Genomic DNA, 19247 nt, shown 5'->3' with positions numbered 1-19247 from the left:
AGAACTTATAAAACGTATTTTCATCAGATTCCTTGAAATATCCTTATTATATTATATAAGTAGCAGCTTCTGTTTTAATCAAATTACTATATTATATCATAAACTTTCTTTTCAAAAACTGATTATTTTTGTCCTTCCTAAATTTTTCCACTTCCCAAGGCTTACACTGAAAACTTATGAGAGTTCATACCTTCTAATGAAAGAAAATATAAGTTAATTGAATTATGTAACTCATCAAAATCACTAGTCCTTGAAGACACTACAGGAAACAAAATTAACCAATTTTTTTACAATTTGCTAACCACGTGGCAAAACAGCTACTGACCTGTGCCAAATTGGTGCTTTACTTCTACCACCTATTTTTTTAAATATAATTTTTAATAAAATTCATTTATACATGTACCAGTTTCAAAAAGTGTCCACTTTTTATTATTTATTTTGAGGATAAAATACTGGAGAACCCTTACATCTTCTGCAGTAAAAATGGTGAAATCAAAATATAGGTCGCAGATATTTGACGACAATTTGGAGGCGAAGTTCAGATGAAGTCTAACTGACTTTATGCCTGATTTCCTTGCACTACTTAAAAGATATGTCAGATTTCTCATTCATTTTATCAATAAATAATTGAAAACATTATTGTGTATTTTTCTACCCCTCGATCAATAAAAGTTAATTTTTTTGTCATATGGTGAAAATGGTATATCACACTCCACAATTTTGGCGATTATGAAAAACTGTTGGACACCACTAATATAGATATACCTGCTACACAGTGTTATTTCATGTTTTGGAGGGGAAAAAAATCCCTGTATAACTTTATGGATTCCATTTTATTGCTCAAACAAACTGAATAATGAAATACTGTAAGTTAACATTTTCTACTCTGAAAATCTATTTCCAATAGGTACTTACTTCTGTCCACCCAAAGCTATCTCAAACCTGGTCTGCACTCTAAGCAGTGCTAAATACATTTTGCTACAGCTCACCAGTCTTTATACCTCATCAGTTTTGAGCCATTTCATAACATGTGACTGCTCTCCACAAATTGTACTCTGCCATCTATACTGATGCAGCTACCTCACTCCACTGTTATGGAACAATCCTCGCTTTCAAGAATTGGCAGGCACAAATCATAAACACTGGCATCTCAGCAAGTGGGAAGTAAGTGAGAGAAGGTAAATACTTATCAGAAATATGTTTTCAGAATATAAAAATGTTAACTTATGAAACAGTACTACCTCTACTCACCCAAAGCTATAATCCCACATTACCATTGTGGAGAGGCTGGTGAAGGTGCATCAATCTCAAATCAAGTGGAAAGAGACTACACTTAAAGAATGGGCGTGCTAGAATATGAAAAGAAAGCATACCAGTGGGGTACAGCACTACTTCTGGAACAGGTATGCTCTTCACCCAGCAGTGAATAGAGTAACACAATTGGGGTAAAACTTAATTGACAGGCTCCACAGAAGTCAATAATGAAGTGTACAACATTGAATCAGTGTAGGAAGTGCTGGATAACTATGACATGAATCAGTATGGTGGTGACAAACATGGAAAGGCTTGTGTGGTCCATCCAGTTGAAATGCTTGTATAAGATATAGCAATCAACAAGTGCAGTCCGTCTGGGCAAAAACATCCATGGGAAGAAGCACCTTGATACATAGGATTATGAAAGATATTAAGTACTGTTATGAGTGTGCAATCATGAGGGTCATCATAACAAGCCCTCTGTTCACATCCATGTCATAACGAGCCATTGTTAGAAACAAGACGTAATAGCGAACCTAGTGATGATGAGTCATAGTATGATACCAGTAAATGAGCTAGAGAGAAAAATGAAATAACAATACTTGGCTAGGGCTTAAGGACTATGAAATATATTTAAATAGGCCAAGTGCAGTCTGCTCGGGCAAAAAAAAAATCCAGGGAAAGTGCCTTGGGATACATCAGATTATGTCAAGAGGCAAAAAACATCCAGAGGAAGCACCTTTGGTTAAGTGCAGTCTATCTAGGCAATAAACATCCAGTGGAAGTGCCCTGCATAAGAAATAAATGATCAACAAATGTGATCTACCCAAGCAAAAGCATCCAGGGGAAACACCTTGGATGCTGAATATTATTGCATAATTTGTTGTTTGGTACTGTAATGATTAAAACAACTATAGCCCTCTTCTCACCATGGGTAAGAAAGCTCTATATGTTTTTCAAAACTCACTCAAGAGAAAATCTTCATGGTCCACCACTCCAGCAACTGGGTACTGGAAATGGTAAGGACTCGTATGTTCCACTAGAAGAGGGGAATTGGAAATATACACTAGAGGAATGACACATCAGAGATAGTGCGATTTCCTATTTGGAAAAGCAGATAGACCCCAATCGTAGGAATCACGGGTCATCAAGGATGGGCATCTTCAACAGACCATCAACGGGAAATCTCTTCGGAATCAAGGAACTCCCCCCACCAAAGTAACATTAGTAAACAGATGAGACCCTGGACAAGGTGGAGGAATGGTAACCCTCACCATGGTCAGTTCCCTGTATAGTCACCAAGCAAGGTCAGCCCTGATCCCAAAGGCATGGGCAATAGGATGGTCCAAATGTATCATGGGAGAAGTTCCATTGGGCAAGAAGTGTCCACCAATGTACGTGAGCTTGACCCAAAGGAATAAGAGCTTTCAAGGGAGCCCACATCCCCAAAAGAGAGAAAGAGAATCCTCACACAGCGATAAAAGGAGAGGGTAGGGCCACTGAGACGGCCGCTCCATATCCCTAAGCTAAAATGGACAAGGCTGGGCCCGACGAAGATGGAAGTTGAAAAAAAAACACCAATGGAATAAGATATTGAGTGGGGTTAAGAATGTACTTCTCCAACTAGATCAGAAAACCTTACCCAATTAGCTTTCCATTCGGGCACGGGAAGAGACAAGCAGGAACCAATCATCTATGAAAAGCAGAGTCCAAAAACCCAACAAATGAAAATGACGAACAAAAGAGTGTAATACTTAACAAAACACACAGAGTCGAAGAAGGAAGATGTGACACTGAAGCAGTTGAAATATGAAAATAGACATCAGGCACGCGATTTTGTCCTTAAGAGTTCCAGGAAAAAAAAACAAATAAGAACTACTCACTGGTGAAGCAAGGTGGCTCCAGATTAAAGTTGAACCAGGAAAGGTCTCCAATCTCCTGCCTTTTGAGTGACAACAATTAGATGGAAGTAAAACCCCAGTTGAGTGGGTACCACCCATTCGACAGCCCCTTTGTTTAGTAGGTCATGAACATACTAGGCAGAACAACTGGAAGAGATATGATCAGGAGGATAAGGGAAAAAGATTTGGGAAGTGGATAAATGGGGGGAGCAGAACTGAAGGGAGAAACCTCCAGACAGAACCCATAGAACACACGGAACTGTCATGAAGTGTAGCCTAAAAGACACATAAACTAAACATACTCATTGCTAACAAACTAACAAAACCTAGAAGTTTGCAGTCTACAAAGTACATAAAAATAATGAACTTGCAAAACTATGAAATTCAACCTAAAACAAAACAATAAGCAACACCTAAAAGTATAAAACCACTAAAGGAATTTAGAAGATAAAACAAATGTAAATATAAAACTTAAGTCCACTCAAAGAACCAATACGACAAAGGACAAGAAAGTAAACCTATGAGAACCTGAGACAGTGCAACGGGTGACTGCAATACCGTAAGCAAACCAATCATGTTGAGAGAGTGCATGATCCAACACCTGGTGGCATCTGAAATTGTACCCCAGGTATGCAGTAGAAAAAGCCTCAAATGCCACAGATAAGAGATGGAACAGTAATCTCTGTCTGCATTACTAATGTTAGTCAACTAGTATAAAGTCCAGGACAAACATATTTATAAAGCAAAAGATGGCGAGGTATACCTACGAGCAGATCTACAGAACACCCCATTTCAACAGTGAGTGTAATATGACCTGGATAAATGTTATGACATTGTATTTTGAAAACATAGAGAACAAGTTGACAGAGTCAATCAACCAACACCTAGCAGCCTCTGGAATGGTACATAAAATTCACAGTATGAAGTCTCAACATCACAGTCATCTAGCATGTTCACAGGTCATACAGTATAGATTTAAGACTAAATATAGCTGGTCAGGCAAAACTTGCCACAGAGTGGGATCTAAATATGTGATAAAGGCCCTTGCAAAGAAAAGAAAAATGAGCAAAGTACTTACTACAAACAAACAGTGACAGTACTGATGATGTCCTCCAAGGGAAGATGGAAATGTCCAGTCACGGACATGGTAAGGTGATGGATCAGATGGAAAGAACCCGGAAGAGCAATGGGAAAAAAATCATGGGAGAGGTGAGAATTTCATTGAAGAACCAAATAGACTCAGGAACCAAGGAAGGGAGTAATAAACGTAATATATCCTTGGAGAGCCCTGACCAGGCAAAGGAAGTGGGTGGGATCAGAACAGTCATAAAAGTGGGAAAAGGAGGGAAGGGAACAAGACTGTGAAACAACTGAAGAGATGAACAAATAGATCGACCCCCAAAAGTGGGCAAATTGAAAATGCCTGGCTCCACCAACCCTTGACCCTAGAAGTATGGTCAGAGTAAGATGAATATAGGAAAATGTAATCAAATTATCAGGATCTGATCCCCACCAAGTGATACGCAACACCAAATGCTGCATGTACAAATAAGGGAAGTTGGAACAATGACAATCAAAAGTATGACCATCCACAGTATGGGAGGGGGTCAAGGCATACCCAAGTAAAAATTCCACCAAAAGTGAAAGACATCTGGGGAAGTCCCCAAAACAACATGTAACTAAGAAGCATATTCAAGAGAGGGAAAAAGGCTCTCTAAATCCAAAACTAAAAGATCACTGAAAACCTTGTGAGAAAATCGTCAGTGTGTTCTGATTGTTGCACGAAATTTGTCAACTTCTGACTAACCAGAGTCATTACTTCATGGGCCTAGAATCCTGATTTCGACCTGTTGGACATGGTCAGTAATTCTGCTACCCCACTGATTTACTCATTTTAGCTTACTGTGTTAATATACAAATGACATTAGTGGTCACACTATTTATTAATAAACATATCCTTCTTATTTAATCAGCTGCATGGTCTGTAGTGCCTAATGAGCATTTGACCAGTCACTTGGCATTTGTTTTGTATACAAACTGAGAGATTTTATTAGCACTATTTAATAGCAATAGATATACCTCGTTCCTAATAGCTCATATATGTAGAAAACCAAATATTCCTTAATTTCTTTAAGTAGGGTCAAAAAGAAATTATATGGACATATTGTGAGAATTAAAAAAATACATTAGATAATTTTTGAAATGTTATATGTTATTTGATTTGTCAATGGTTTTGAAAATCAAAAGTTGTAGATTAGACTTCACATTAGTGTACTGACAAAAAACAAAGTTTTGTAAATGACAATGCCATTCAACTTATGAATATAAGTAGGTCTTATCTAAACATTATGATGGTCATATTGTCCCATTTCCCCTTTCAAAACACAAAATAAGAACCAAAAAACACAAGGGTTGAATTTAATGTTTTGCATAAATTGGAGTAAACCAGACTTGTGACCTTTGCCTGCTTTAGCCTATACAATATTCTACAAGTCATATATTCACAAACAAAAGTTTATGAAAAATAATTTTTCCCTAAAATAAAATTATAGATATTGTAAATAAACCTCACCATCTGATAAAAAGAAGCAATATTAGTAGAGAAGTGATGTTCTTATCTCAGATAAACTGGCTTCATGAATATTATCAACTTAGCTGGATGATGGAGGACATCATTTCTGGACTAGAAACATTAATTTCATGAGCCAATATACTTACTTGCAAATTAATAGCAAAACTAACATTCTTAGCACAACCATAATGTATTCAAAACTGAACAGCTAGCAGTTGTGTTCTTCAGTACAATATGAATAAGTAAGTACCATACAATTCTAGGTTGTTCTGACTAAGTAAACATCATGCTGTAAAATCACATTCTACCCAGAATATATGCTTCATATTTTCATTTATGCTGGGGCAACTATATGTGCTTCACAATGGTGCGGTTGGCTGTTCACTCCTAACCATTATGATATGGTGTTTAAGCTAAACAATTCAAATGACAGTATGTTTATCCTATATAATAAGAAGCAAAACAATTATTAAAAATGGATTTACATATGCATAATTGTGATGCACATATAAGATTCAATTACATAGACTTCTAAAACTTGCATAAATATTTATTTGAACATAACTTCTTCAGCATCACGTTCTCATCATAACACATGCAGTTTTACATTTTTTTTTAAACACCCTCTGTGTTAAAACTAGGTAACATTTAAGGTGGTTTTAAATTTACTAATAAAATAATTTTTGTAAATTAATCTCATTCCTAGAATACCAAAATGGAAATCTTTTTAAAAGGAAGTTCTTGCAAAGTACGATAGTTTCCATAATACAGCAACAGAATTCTTGAGACCAACTATATGAGACTCTATTAAAATACCAAAGGTATCTTTCCACTATAATGAAAAAATTAGTAAGATTTGAGCAAAAACAAGAACACATGAATTTAAATAGACGAAGTCTAAAAAAAAGGATGAGTGCATAATTTAAAATATTTAGAAAAATCTAGAGTTTAGAGAAAAAAACAGAAGGAATATGAAAAGACATTCAAATTTTTTGGAAAATATAAAGATAATGAAAGAAAAGTTAATAAATACAAGAAATAAACAGATAAATAATTGAATTTTAATGTATAAAAGGAAAAATATACATAACAATAAAAGAAATAAATGAAAACAAACATTTATTTTCCCTAGTAAAGGCCCAAAAATTGTTAAATTTGAAATGAAAATCTTTGTCAGAAGAAGAAATCAAACTTTTGAGAGAACTTACCTTTACCACAAGTTAAAACTGAATAATGCAACAGACTTGATAATGACATACTTGTGACTAGAACCATGCAATTACTGGAATTCTGCCAATCAATTAATCTTCTGGCTCATTAATCATTTAAATTCAACTAATTGATTATTGTTAAGAGATAGTTAAAAAAAAACATTGGCTATTCTAAAATATGATGTATTAAAAAAAAAAAGTAAACTAACACTAAAAATTTGGTTTAACTCGGAGAATGATGGTGGGTAAAACAAAATATGCAGCCTAGCTAACTAATGAATGAATATTTGCTGTAAAATTCTTATCAATGCTATAAGCATAGCTACCAGTTTGGCTGCCAATTTTGATTTCATTCCTTTAAGTCGCACACTCAATCCTATTTTGGCCACACCTTTTTTTTCACTCCTAAAGTGTTTTTTCTTAGATATGACTTTCTGTCAATACACACCTACAAACTACAGCATGTAAGAAAAGTGACACTCTACAGTAACCAATATTAGATTTAAGATTGCAAACCTATTATATGGAACAGACCTATACTTAAAACCAACCAGATTCTTCATAAAATATATGGTAGTAGTTTTTCCTCTCTAAAATAGTGTTAATAACTTCATTTATAGTAACACCATGGAATCCAGCTTAACAGTTTGTTGTCATCATCAGCATCCACTCTGAACCACAGTATTAAGCATCATTATTTACCCTAATATCACATCAAGCTAAACACTCTTTAATTAAGAGAATTTTATAAGATTTAACAAATTTTTGCTTAAAAGTTTGCATAAATAATAACTGCCCACCCATGATTCTTTTGAAAACTTGAACTTGAAACTGCTAATCTAGTTTGCTTGGCCTAACCAATACTTATGTATCTGCACGTGCCTTCACCCTATAGTTTTATTATTCTAAATTAGCCGTCTTTAATCCAAATGACAAAATCTGAAAAAGGTCTACTTGTAATCGTAGATAAAAGTGTAGTAAAAATTTCAGACAGATAGCATATGCAATTTTTTACATACACGTGTGCAAAAATTTTGATCAAGTTTGAGCAGTTTTTGTTGAATAACTTTGTACATGTGGCTTATATTTAGACCTAATTGTAGGTTGTAAAGATCTATCAATGTATCAAAGTTGAAAAAAACCCATGAAAGTATATTTTTCTATCAAATAAAGTTCCATACTTTTGATGCAAAGAAAACAAGGAGGAAAATTCAATCAAAATTAGAGATTTTATATCTCATGTACTTTTTAATAGATTTCCTTGAACTTTGGTATGTGAAGTAAGGGTCCAGTAGAGCACATCCACTGAAAATATGTGATAATTTGTATTACCACAGTCCGAGCTACAGAAAGTGGAAAAGTTCTTAACTACCCCTCCTGTTAATAACACATTGCGTGTCCAGCAAGTTGTTTTGGCTGCACAACACACTACAGAGTGTCTTGATATTGCAATAAAAGAAAGAAATCCATTAAAAATACTTTAAAATATGGAAAACATTATCATTCAAAGCAACAATAAAATTTAATCATGAATCAACAGTATTATTAAGTGATGATAAACTAGGAATATCTTATCTATTACCCAAAATTTATAATAGTATAGAACTTTTAGAAAAAAATATGGTAGAATATCTTTGGATAAGAGGATTCTTCACCAATTATAGGTGTGAAAACAAGGTGACTGAACCATTGAGTTCTGTATGGACATAATTCTACAACTATTTACATATAATATACAAAATTATATAAGAGATATTTGATTTTATTAATCACTTACCAAAGAAAATTGAAAAAAGTTTTAATATCACTAGATAGTTTCTCTTTGTTCAAATATTAAATATAAATATAGTATAAAAACTACTGAATATCAGTTAAATACTCAGATTTATTACAACCATGGTTTAATAAAAAGTTATAACAAAGTTTAAACCTTATATTTAACTGTTTATTTATTTATAAGGAAAACACACACCAACAAATCTCTGGGAACGAAAGTGGCTTCAACTTGTGCCACTTTAGTGAGAGGAAATTTTGAAAATGAAACGTTTAATAGTTTAAATTATTTTAAATATAGCTATATTAATTACTTCAAGAAAAATTGAAAATGATTTTAGATGATTTTTTTTTTAATGGAACAGATCCTTTGATTTTGAAATATTTTTCAAAAATCTGAATCAAATTAAACCTAATATAAAGTTTACTTTTGAAATGATTAATGTATTTTTTCAGATATATGGGTTATAAATAAAAATTTAAACATTATATTACAAACCTACTAATTCACACCAGTGTTCAAATTTTTATAGTGATCGTCCCATACATACTAAAGTAAATATTCAACTTTTTCTAGCTCAAAGAATTGTTTTCTATTATTTACAACCTGGAAGTTGAACAACAAAGACTGATAGAATTAAAATCTTACCTTAGGAAGTGTCATTATCCAGAAAATATAATAGCAAGAGGTTTTAACTTAACTAAAATCAAAAAAGAAAATTAACAAGAATCATAAAGATAATATAAAAGAACAAGAAATTATTCCTTTCATAATTACCCATTGCTCTGGAGTTAAAATCAATGTTAATGATATCCAAAAAGAATAAGCAAAGGTTTAAGATACAACTTTAAAAGCTACATTTCAAAATAAAGCATATTATTACAAAGACAACTTAAAAATTTATAAAATTATCTTAAATTGGAAAAATCCAGCAAATAAATCTAATGAAGATATTTTTTTCTGTAATAAAGCAAACTGTTGTATTTGTGAGAAAGGTTATATTAAACACAGTAAATATATTACAGTCCCTATTAGGAAAGAAATATTTTTTACAAAATAGATTGACTTGTAATTCATATGATATATATTATCTTATACCTGTTGTACATACATCCAGAGTCAAAAATGCAAATAATTGCCCATTAACAAACACAATAATGTTTTATGGAAAAATAGCATACTTTCCTAGAACCTTTTATTCAAATATTTCCATTTTGGTATTCTTGTGAAAAAAAAAAGTCAGTCTGGCTGTGTAAAACTGTTTTTGAAGCAAGATTTTACTTTCTTTTTAATGTGGAGTAATAATGGATAATAAAAAAGTGACTTTTACAAATCTTCGGGGATTGTGAAAATTATTCTGTCTTAACTGGTGAAACCATCACCACTTGCTAGTTTTTGAAATTTAGATTATCAACCAATTTCATAGGTTCAAACATACAAAAAGTTTTTACTGTAAATGTAATGATCAAGCTGTTGCCATCCATCAATTATAATGGATTGCTCACCAATTACTGCCTACACACTGTTATGTGATACCTTGTCACAGGCAAAGAAAACTATTTGGGGGCATAATTTTCAGTACACTATTTGAAACTGAAGATAGACTTGAGTTTCATTGAGATTTCTTATTAAAATTCAAATCATCTAGGTTCTTTTTTATTTTTTGATTGTAACTAAATAATAAACTTAAACCAAAAAAGATGGTGTAAAAATTATTATAATGACTTAAATCAGCTGATAATGGTATGTTTTAAATAAAACAGGCCTGCCATAAGTAAGGTAACAGCACTGGATATGGCAGGTTTAGTGTGGTTGACATAACATTCTCCTTTGTATTGGTTCTTGAAGCAAATCATATCAATTACACTTTATCTCCAATTTTCATACTATTAAAATCATTTCTCCTTATTCATAACTATCACGTGGTTTCTCTTAAAGCTCTTAAGAGTTCTGGAAATGACCACCCGAGCCTAGTTTTAGCAGTGATGTGGAATAGTTATCACCGAGCAAAGAGTGGGGCAATATTAACATTTTCCTTACCTGAAAATGTATTTCTATTAGATACTCACTAGCATACACATAATAGCTTGATCCCTTCACACACCTGCCTCAAAGATTTGTATACCACTAGCTTTGGGCTACCACCCACCTAAAAAAAAACATGCATGTAATGTGAACTGTGCTAGTGCATGATATCATCATCACATGATGATAGTCCTCCACCAATAGAAGAGCAACACAATCTCCTTTTACAATGGCCCTTCCCCTAAGCACTTGCTCTCAAATTAACTTAATCTGTAGATAATGCAAAAAAAAGTGGGGAGGACAGGTGGGAAGATGTATTTACCAGAAATTGATTTTCAGGTAAGGAAAATGTTAACTTCCAAGAGGATACCTCACCTCTGGACAGAGAATAGGTAGAATCCCACAATGAAATGGTGAAGAAGCCAGTGGAAACATTAAACCTAGATGAGCTCCCTTCAGAAAGAGCCCATTCAGTGTGACATGTGATGGCAATGGATCCATATGGGCACACCTGTGGGAGACTGCATCTCATGTCAACCAGGGTATACTCTTTTACCCATAGAAAAAGGAAAAGCAAAAGAACCCCAGGCATCAATGGATAGGCATAATTTTAGCATGACCAGCAAAGCACTAACACACAAGCAGTTGGTGAGCCAAAAAATGTAATGTGATTAGAGCACTATCAGGCAATACAATGTGTGTCTGACCTTGACTCAAATGGACAGACAGAAATGGGTGTGATTAACCTGTCTTGCTGCAGGATGAAGGCACACTAGCTGTTTGAGGGATGACCCACACTACACATACAGTGTCACCAGTGCCTACTTCCATAAATTGTATTATGATGCACACAATCAGTGAGAAACTCTCCAAGGTCCACCCCAATGGCTCCACTTGAAAAAGGAAGAATTCACATTGGGGAAACCAAAAAAAGTACATGGATCCCGATGAGATGCCTACCAGAAAGGTCCTTTACTGGAGACAGTGCAATGAGTGACCTCAAACTCCATTTTTAAAAGCCAGCAAGTGGAAACTAAAGAAATGATCAGTCACTTTCCTCATGTTGGCCTTTTCCCTGATAGTCCATGGAGGGTACAGTGTGGATTAAGCAGTTGAGTAATCTTAATATCATGAAGATACCTCCAGTGGTCTTTCAGAATACCCCATCTTGACAGTGAGCACTGGCCCAATGCAGAGTTTAGGAAGTAAGCATACCCATGGATGCAACACCAGCCACTTGGTGATACCCTAAAAAGGGTAGAAAATGTACTTACCCTTCTCAAATACAGCATGTAAATTGAAGAATGACTGAAGGGAATCAAAACTCGACAGGAGATGAAACAGTCAGATGACGAAGGTAATGGGAGACGAACATATGTGATTTTCACATGCCCACCTGAAGGATCACATCCAATGGTCAGCAAAAGTGAGACAGGTGACAAAGCTGATGTAGCAAAATGTGAAAGATCTTGTGTATATCAATATCCAGGGGAGAATACTCTAAATAGATGCACAATGTAATCATCAGGTATCAACATATGTGAACAGTATTGGTGCATTACACCAGCCCCCACTTCTTTGAAGCTATACATAGCAATCTAACCTACATAAGAGCCTGAGTATGTGTGTCACATCATATCATGCTTGATTTTTCAAAATAGAAGTCATAAAAGCCTAAAGTAAAGATACAGAGTGTGGGATCACCTAGTTTAGAACCAAGTGCATAAAATTTATCATGAAAGTAAAAACATCAATTCAATTTTAAACTTAAATTTTAAACCAACATTTTCAATAAAAATAAACCTCTTTAATCAATGAGGAGACTAAATTTACAAATTCAACAATTTTTTCCAGTTTATTATCTATACATTTCTTTTTTTATACTTTCAGTATACAGACTAACAACAATTAGGTGATACTTTTGTTGATAAGCAACATGACATAAAAGCCACTATTGAAATGTAGTGTTACCAAAATGTACTGGCTTTTCTATATATTAGAAGTTGTTAATCTAACTGTTTTTTGCCAATAATTATTCTATGAATATCCCACAAATGATCTTAGTTTTGATTGGCTCACAAAGGAATTTATGGAGATTTGACTGCCTTAACTGCACTTTTCTGCACCTTTGTTGGTCAATCTTGATTTAACAAAATTTATTTATTTCAGTTAGCTATGAAATGTGAGGTTAAGTTATACTATAGGGTGGGGTGGTAATACTTGCCCCATCATTTTTGATGGGTCATACGCTAGTACTCTAATATATTATTCCTCTTATAAGATGAATTTCATTTTTTTGTGTTTTGGGAAAGGAATAATTTGGATATTACTTGCTTACTTGTAATGTATCACACTGTGCTATTCAGAGGTTCAGACTTGGCTTTAGATGGCTACATCTTTTCCAAAGTACTTACATTCAGTAAAGACAATGATCTTTGCACAGTGGTAACAAATGAATGTTTGTCATGCTGGGACATCATGCAAGACAACCTGAACATTGTTTAAGTGTGTTGTTAACTTCCCGATAAATCTAATGTTTTTTCAACAGTAAATCTCAATACCTGATTTCATGTGTATACTTTCTGTACTTTCTGATTGCACTTTTCTGCCTCTTTCTTAATCAAGCTTGATTTCTCAAAAATTTCTTATTTCTGTTAGCTATTAAATGTGAGGTTAGGGTATACTATGGGGCAGAGTGGTAATATTTGCCCCATCATTTTTTATGCTTTATATGCTAGTATTTACTATAATTCTCAATTTATTAAGTGTATCTTCACTAAATTTAGTAGGCTTTTAGTAAACATTACAAGTATGTTATGCACAAAAAATCAGAATTTTTAATAAAGTATTTCTACTAAAGATGTATCTTTGAATTAACCGAGTTAAACTGACTCGAGGTGCAAGATGATTTTCATGCTAAAAATAATACTTCTTTTCATCTTAACATTTTCAAATTATATTTACATAACCTCTAGAACCCCTGAAATGAGTATTGGACATTTTATTTTCTTGAAATGACTGCAGATTGTAACAATTACAATTATCCTAAACAGTCTCAGACTCATAACAGTTTACATCTGTTTCATTTAATTTGTTTTATTGCTAGTTGAATCATGTATAGCTAGCATCACAAAGCAATAAATACCAGTGAAAACCTCATGCAAGTTGAGGTAAAAATAAAATATATTGACTTACATCGCAGATGGCAATTAGTGTGTATTCCCACATTTTTTGTTTCATTTAAGTTTTCTTACCTAACCTAAGTATCAAATTTTTTACATTTTAGTTACTTTTATTATGATAAATAAAAAATATACATAAACAGAAAATTTAGTACTCATGTCTCAGCTTGTCTTTTTTTGTCAAAAGAAGGACGAAGTAAATGAAATAATGTAAGCCTACATTTTTGTAATGATGGTGATCTTCAAAAACAACAAAAATTTCAAATATACAATTTAGGACACAAAATATTATTATGCACAAAAATAGAATGTCTTAAAACTTCTACAATTTAACTGATTTTCTAAGTTATAAATGAATTAAAAATTCTGTTAGCTGGTTGAGACAGACTTAACAATGAAATTAAGGCCAAATATTTCAAAACCTGTTGTCAGAATGAGCTAGCTTTGTAAAGAACTCAGTCAAGCAGAATTTCTCTTCTATTAATTTTCAATGATCCAATAGCAAATCAATATATTCTGAAAGACATGATGTGCATGGCATGTGGGTTTGACTTTGTTTATATTTCAGTAAGGCAAGAAAATTGGGAGCTACAAGTTTATACTTTGGTTTAGCAGTATCTATATTATAAGTGTGTAATGTGTGGCAAAGTCAGGACATATAAGGGTAGAAAAAAAAATCTAAAAATTGACAATTCAAAGATGTCTCATGTGATACAGAGAAGAGAAAATTGATAATTTATTTGAACATTTCCTTTTGATATAAAGAAATTAAAGCTTATATAATATTAATAATTGAATTAAACTACATTTTAATGTCAAATTTATTGGCGTACATTAATAATCAGTTTGTTTAAGTTTTGAAGGTAACTCTGTAAAAAGGTTACAACATGCACACATTGACCCCCAACTCTATACACAGGGTTAATGAATTCAAAATAACAACACACATCAAATCAAACATAACATTCCATTAATTCATAGCAAAATAAATATAAAAACAACTTTTACACCTTGGCTTCCAAAGATTAAACATGTTAACCTATAGCATTTTATAGGTAGTGGTAGGATAGGTCAGACAAAATTTTTATAACTTAGTCATTATTTTTCCCTGTAAAAACACGAGATAACTGGTCCCCCCCCCCCCCCCATTACAATCTTAATCACAACTAGTTTGGGGTTGGCTACTATTATTGTAAACAAAGAATTTTTAAACCCAAGTGGCTGGTTCAGTCACCAACCATACTGGACGAGCAGGGAAAGGGTTAAAAAGCAAAATCCTTTACCAGGTATATTACTGTGCAGTATTTTGACATGAAATCTGAGGTGTTATACATTAATTAATACCAAACAAACTATTATTGTTGTATTTGGTGCAACAAATGTGTTCTGTATACATGATTCAAAATTGTGTTAAATCAAACATGTATATACTATCTGGACAGACTGCATGAGCTAAAATTTATTTCAAATAGATACAAGTTGAAAACATGCAGTGTTGTGGGAAAAAGCACTGTGATTTGAAACTTAAACATAAGTTTATTTCAACTATGACAACTGACACTTTGTCAAAATTCTACTACAGACAGTGTCTACAACTGATTGTCTATATATTTTTAAAATGTAATAACTTTTAAACACTGAAATTAAAGCATGCAGTTAAGGATTAATTAAACCCTCAAATTCTATTCAATCTTTTCATTCTTAACTTAAAGATTTAAAATTTTGTCAAAATATGCCAAAACAGGAACAGAGACAAACCATTTGTCGGTATGTGGAGCTTAAGTCAGTTGTTCTGGCAAAATACCAATTACCATAAATCAATCATAGTGGACAAAACTTTAATGATGGAAGTAAGCAATTGCATAAGTAGTCCAAAAACAAAGATGGTAAAAGAAGCACAAAATGACCCAGTCTGAGCAAAAACAATGTCAATTTGCAAACAAGTCACTGAACTCACACTTAAATTTTAAAAAAACATTTTATTCCCATAACAGAAGATTGATAATGATTCTTCCAGCAAATTTTAGAACTACCTCATTTCCTACTTGTTCATGAAGCAATACCTTACTAAAACATTGAATTGAATACATAGGACTGTTCCCATAGGTGCTATAGCCTTTAGACCTAAAATCATTGGACTTTTAGTTGTGGGGACATATCAAGTCTACATATGGTTTAAAATCTTTATGTCAAGTTATACTTACTGAGCTCAAGGATAATACCAATGAAAATCATACGCTTGTCAATATGTTTGACAAATGGGAAGATGTATACATATTAATGTACTGAGGTCAACAATGATACCAACAGTAGTATAACACATGACAGTACATAAACTAACATGTATTTTTCAACATGTTACTATACTATGTTTAAAAGTTTAATGTATGGACAACTATTAATCGATGTGTTACATTGTTAAAATTCAGAAAATTGGGCAAATATGACATTCAACAAATATCTGCATGGATATTAACAAGAGTTAGAAAGATAAAAAATGACAATTCCTTTTCTATCTATGCAATGACCATTTTCTGAAACAATCCTTTTGGTATTAATATAACTGATCATTAAAATGACTTGAAATTTTTTTTTATTTTGTATAAATGTACGTTTTCAATAAGATGTTTAACACGTAGGATTTCACAGACTTTGGGTCCAATAGAAAACTACTTTACTTTTAACTATAGTGTATCTCATTCTAAAGCAGAGTTGCTTTGATTTGAAGATAAATGTTACTATTTAACTGAAATGAATGTAATATCTAAATTAATAAAATAAAACTGCACATACAGTTGATTACTATCATTATCAAGTGAATTACTCAAACTTGCCAAAGCTTTACTTACTACTCTAGTCTATGGTTTCAATCAATTCAAATAAACATAATCATAGGCATAAAAAACACTAAAAATTTAAATTAATGTTTTATTCATGCTAAAAATTAAACGAGCTCATGGTAGCCTGGTAATATTTTATAATTATATTAAAAAAACCTATTTCATGCATTAAAATTATAGAAGGTTTTTATTTTATCTGCATTAATATTGAACACAGTAAAACTTCAAATATAAAAAAGCTAAACTAAAGGTTAACGCGAGGTTAAAAAAATGCCTTGGTAACATTATCAGTGGTGTAGCTTATTTGCATTATTCATTTATTGCTCCCACAAGATAAGCCTAACTTTTTAATCCTGATACGTGACATAGGCTTAGCTAAAGTAGACACTAGCAAGCGTTGACAAAGTTGATATTCAATTTCTCGGCGCGTGAACGAAGCATCGTGAGAGTCAGTTTGTTTTCTCCTTACAAAATCCAAGAGACACTCAAGCCCTATTTATCTTTTGCGTAATAATGATTCACATATGTCAACCGATACAGCAAAAGATAGATAAACTTACCTAAGCAACGACGAGACGAACACACACACAAGTCACACGAGGACGACAGCTAACAAAATGGCGTGACAGGTATCCAGAGAGGTGGCGCTTACATCGATATATGATCAGGTACAAACTTGAGGTTTAATATTTCCATACCGAAAAAATAATAATAATAACAATTAGAAAACATTGTTTTCATAAGTTCGGGCTCAATTAGCAAATAACAAATTCCATTCTTGATTCTGCATGTATTCACTGTCTAAATGAATAGGCTAGTACTAATCATCACATTGAAGTTTCTACAAACCAAATCATTTACACACAATAAAAACGGTTTTCTTACTCATTAGGTTATTCCTTTATAACTTTCTTTATTCTACGTGCATTACTTTTGTTATGAGATGGCTGTGACTTGTTGGCCTGTGAATCTATGGATTTGCATTTCACGTCTCGATTCCATAAAAACATGCTCTGAACCTTAGAACCATGGGATAACTATAAAATGAACAATAAAACGACGGCAAAAGCAACAAACATTTGACATGTGTGTACGGTAACAAACATCTACTTTCTGAACATTTCAGAATGTACACATTCCATCTTCAATAAACTATATTGAACAAGGTAAAATATTAGCTACAAAAATTTATAAAGTTCCAACATTTTATAAAAAGTAATTACAATACAGACTAAAAGGAAGAAGTCAATTAAAAAAACAAGATAGGATGGTGCAATAATTGTAACAATATTATACATGAACTGCTCATTTACCTCAGTTGAGGGATTTGTGGGGCACTCCACCCTCTCTTCCTTTACTTCTAGAACTATCACAGGGATCACCATCTATGCTGCTGAAGTAGAAGTTCTTGTACACTAGAACCAATTTAGTCAGAATGGCAGCTGCTATGTGGAACACTACTCCTGAAGTAGATGTTGATGGTAAAGCTGGATTTGAGAAGCGACCTATTTACCTCTTGGTGTGATAATCCTGAAGTTGTGGAAATGTTTTTCCTGCAGAAGACATAAAATGGTCCCACTGGAGGTTTACATACATAGCATGTCAGCCAAGTATACTGGTGAAGTACCCTCCTATGGGGAACACGATTATGTTTGGGTTATTTCAGATCCTTGAGCTTAGATCAAGACTAAGAGTTATATTTAAATTTCTTTTATTTCTTAGTTTTGCCCTTTCATTGGCTCCAAGAGGCATTGGGTCCAGCATAGGAGGCAGTGTTCAGATAGCCAGTACACTATTCATTGTGTGTTTGGCAGAATCCATACTATGTAACTGACACTTATTCTGCCTGTAGAACATGATCACTACTACCTGCAGACAGCTTGATCGATGTAGGTATCCTCAAATCAGCCCCAAATCCTTTACCCAAATCAGCTGTGTTCTCCGAGATCAGCACAGCCATTTTTATTTAGTTCTTACAATAACAGAGTCCAGGTCTGGTAAGAAAGATATGGAAAATGGATTCAGTGCATATTGCTACAAAAGTAACCAACATGCACTTCAACACTTTTTGGTGCTGATATACATACTCAAACCATAGCAACTCATTAATACCAAAATCTCGAGTTCTTTTCTACTTCCTTCAGACACACGAAAGTCTATAGGACAATTTCTACACCTCACATGCAGTGTTACTCTTCAGCTCTAGCACTCCTGCACAGTCCACATTTCTATGCACTATAACTGGACTTATGTTGAAAGAATGCTTAGATATTATTTAGAAAATCTAGTTGATTGAAAATATTTCTTCATAATCAAACGAAACCTTGGTACACCTAATTTATATTTGTTATGCTAGCTTCACTGTTTATGAATTTCACTTTCCACAGATAATTTCACCTTCTGATTTAAATTTCAGTTTGATAAATGTAATGCTACCAGCCAACACAATAATTGTGTCATATAATACATACATGGTGAGCCTCAGTAA

The 19247-nt window shown here is 33.2% G+C and overlaps 1 protein-coding gene across 5 annotated transcripts in view; it reads right to left on the bottom strand.

Moving 5' to 3' along the window:
- LOC106468799 (CUGBP Elav-like family member 2) overlaps positions 1–17398 on the bottom strand; it is a 371251-nt gene extending 353853 nt beyond the window's left edge. For all 5 annotated transcript variants that reach the window (XM_022397833.1, XM_022397811.1, XM_022397854.1 and 2 more), the window contains exon 1: positions 17320–17398. The gene's annotated coding sequence lies outside the window, so the exon portion shown is untranslated. The remainder of the gene's footprint in view (positions 1–17319) is intronic.
- Between the last annotated feature and the right edge of the window lie 1849 nt (positions 17399–19247).

The sequence above is a fragment of the Limulus polyphemus genome, unplaced genomic scaffold, assembly GCF_000517525.1.
Source record: "Limulus polyphemus unplaced genomic scaffold, Limulus_polyphemus-2.1.2 Scaffold91, whole genome shotgun sequence".
Classification (NCBI taxonomy): Eukaryota; Metazoa; Arthropoda; class Merostomata; order Xiphosura; family Limulidae; genus Limulus; species Limulus polyphemus.
The sequence above is the reverse complement of the archived record's forward strand: the minus strand, read 5'-3'. Positions and strand labels throughout refer to the sequence as shown.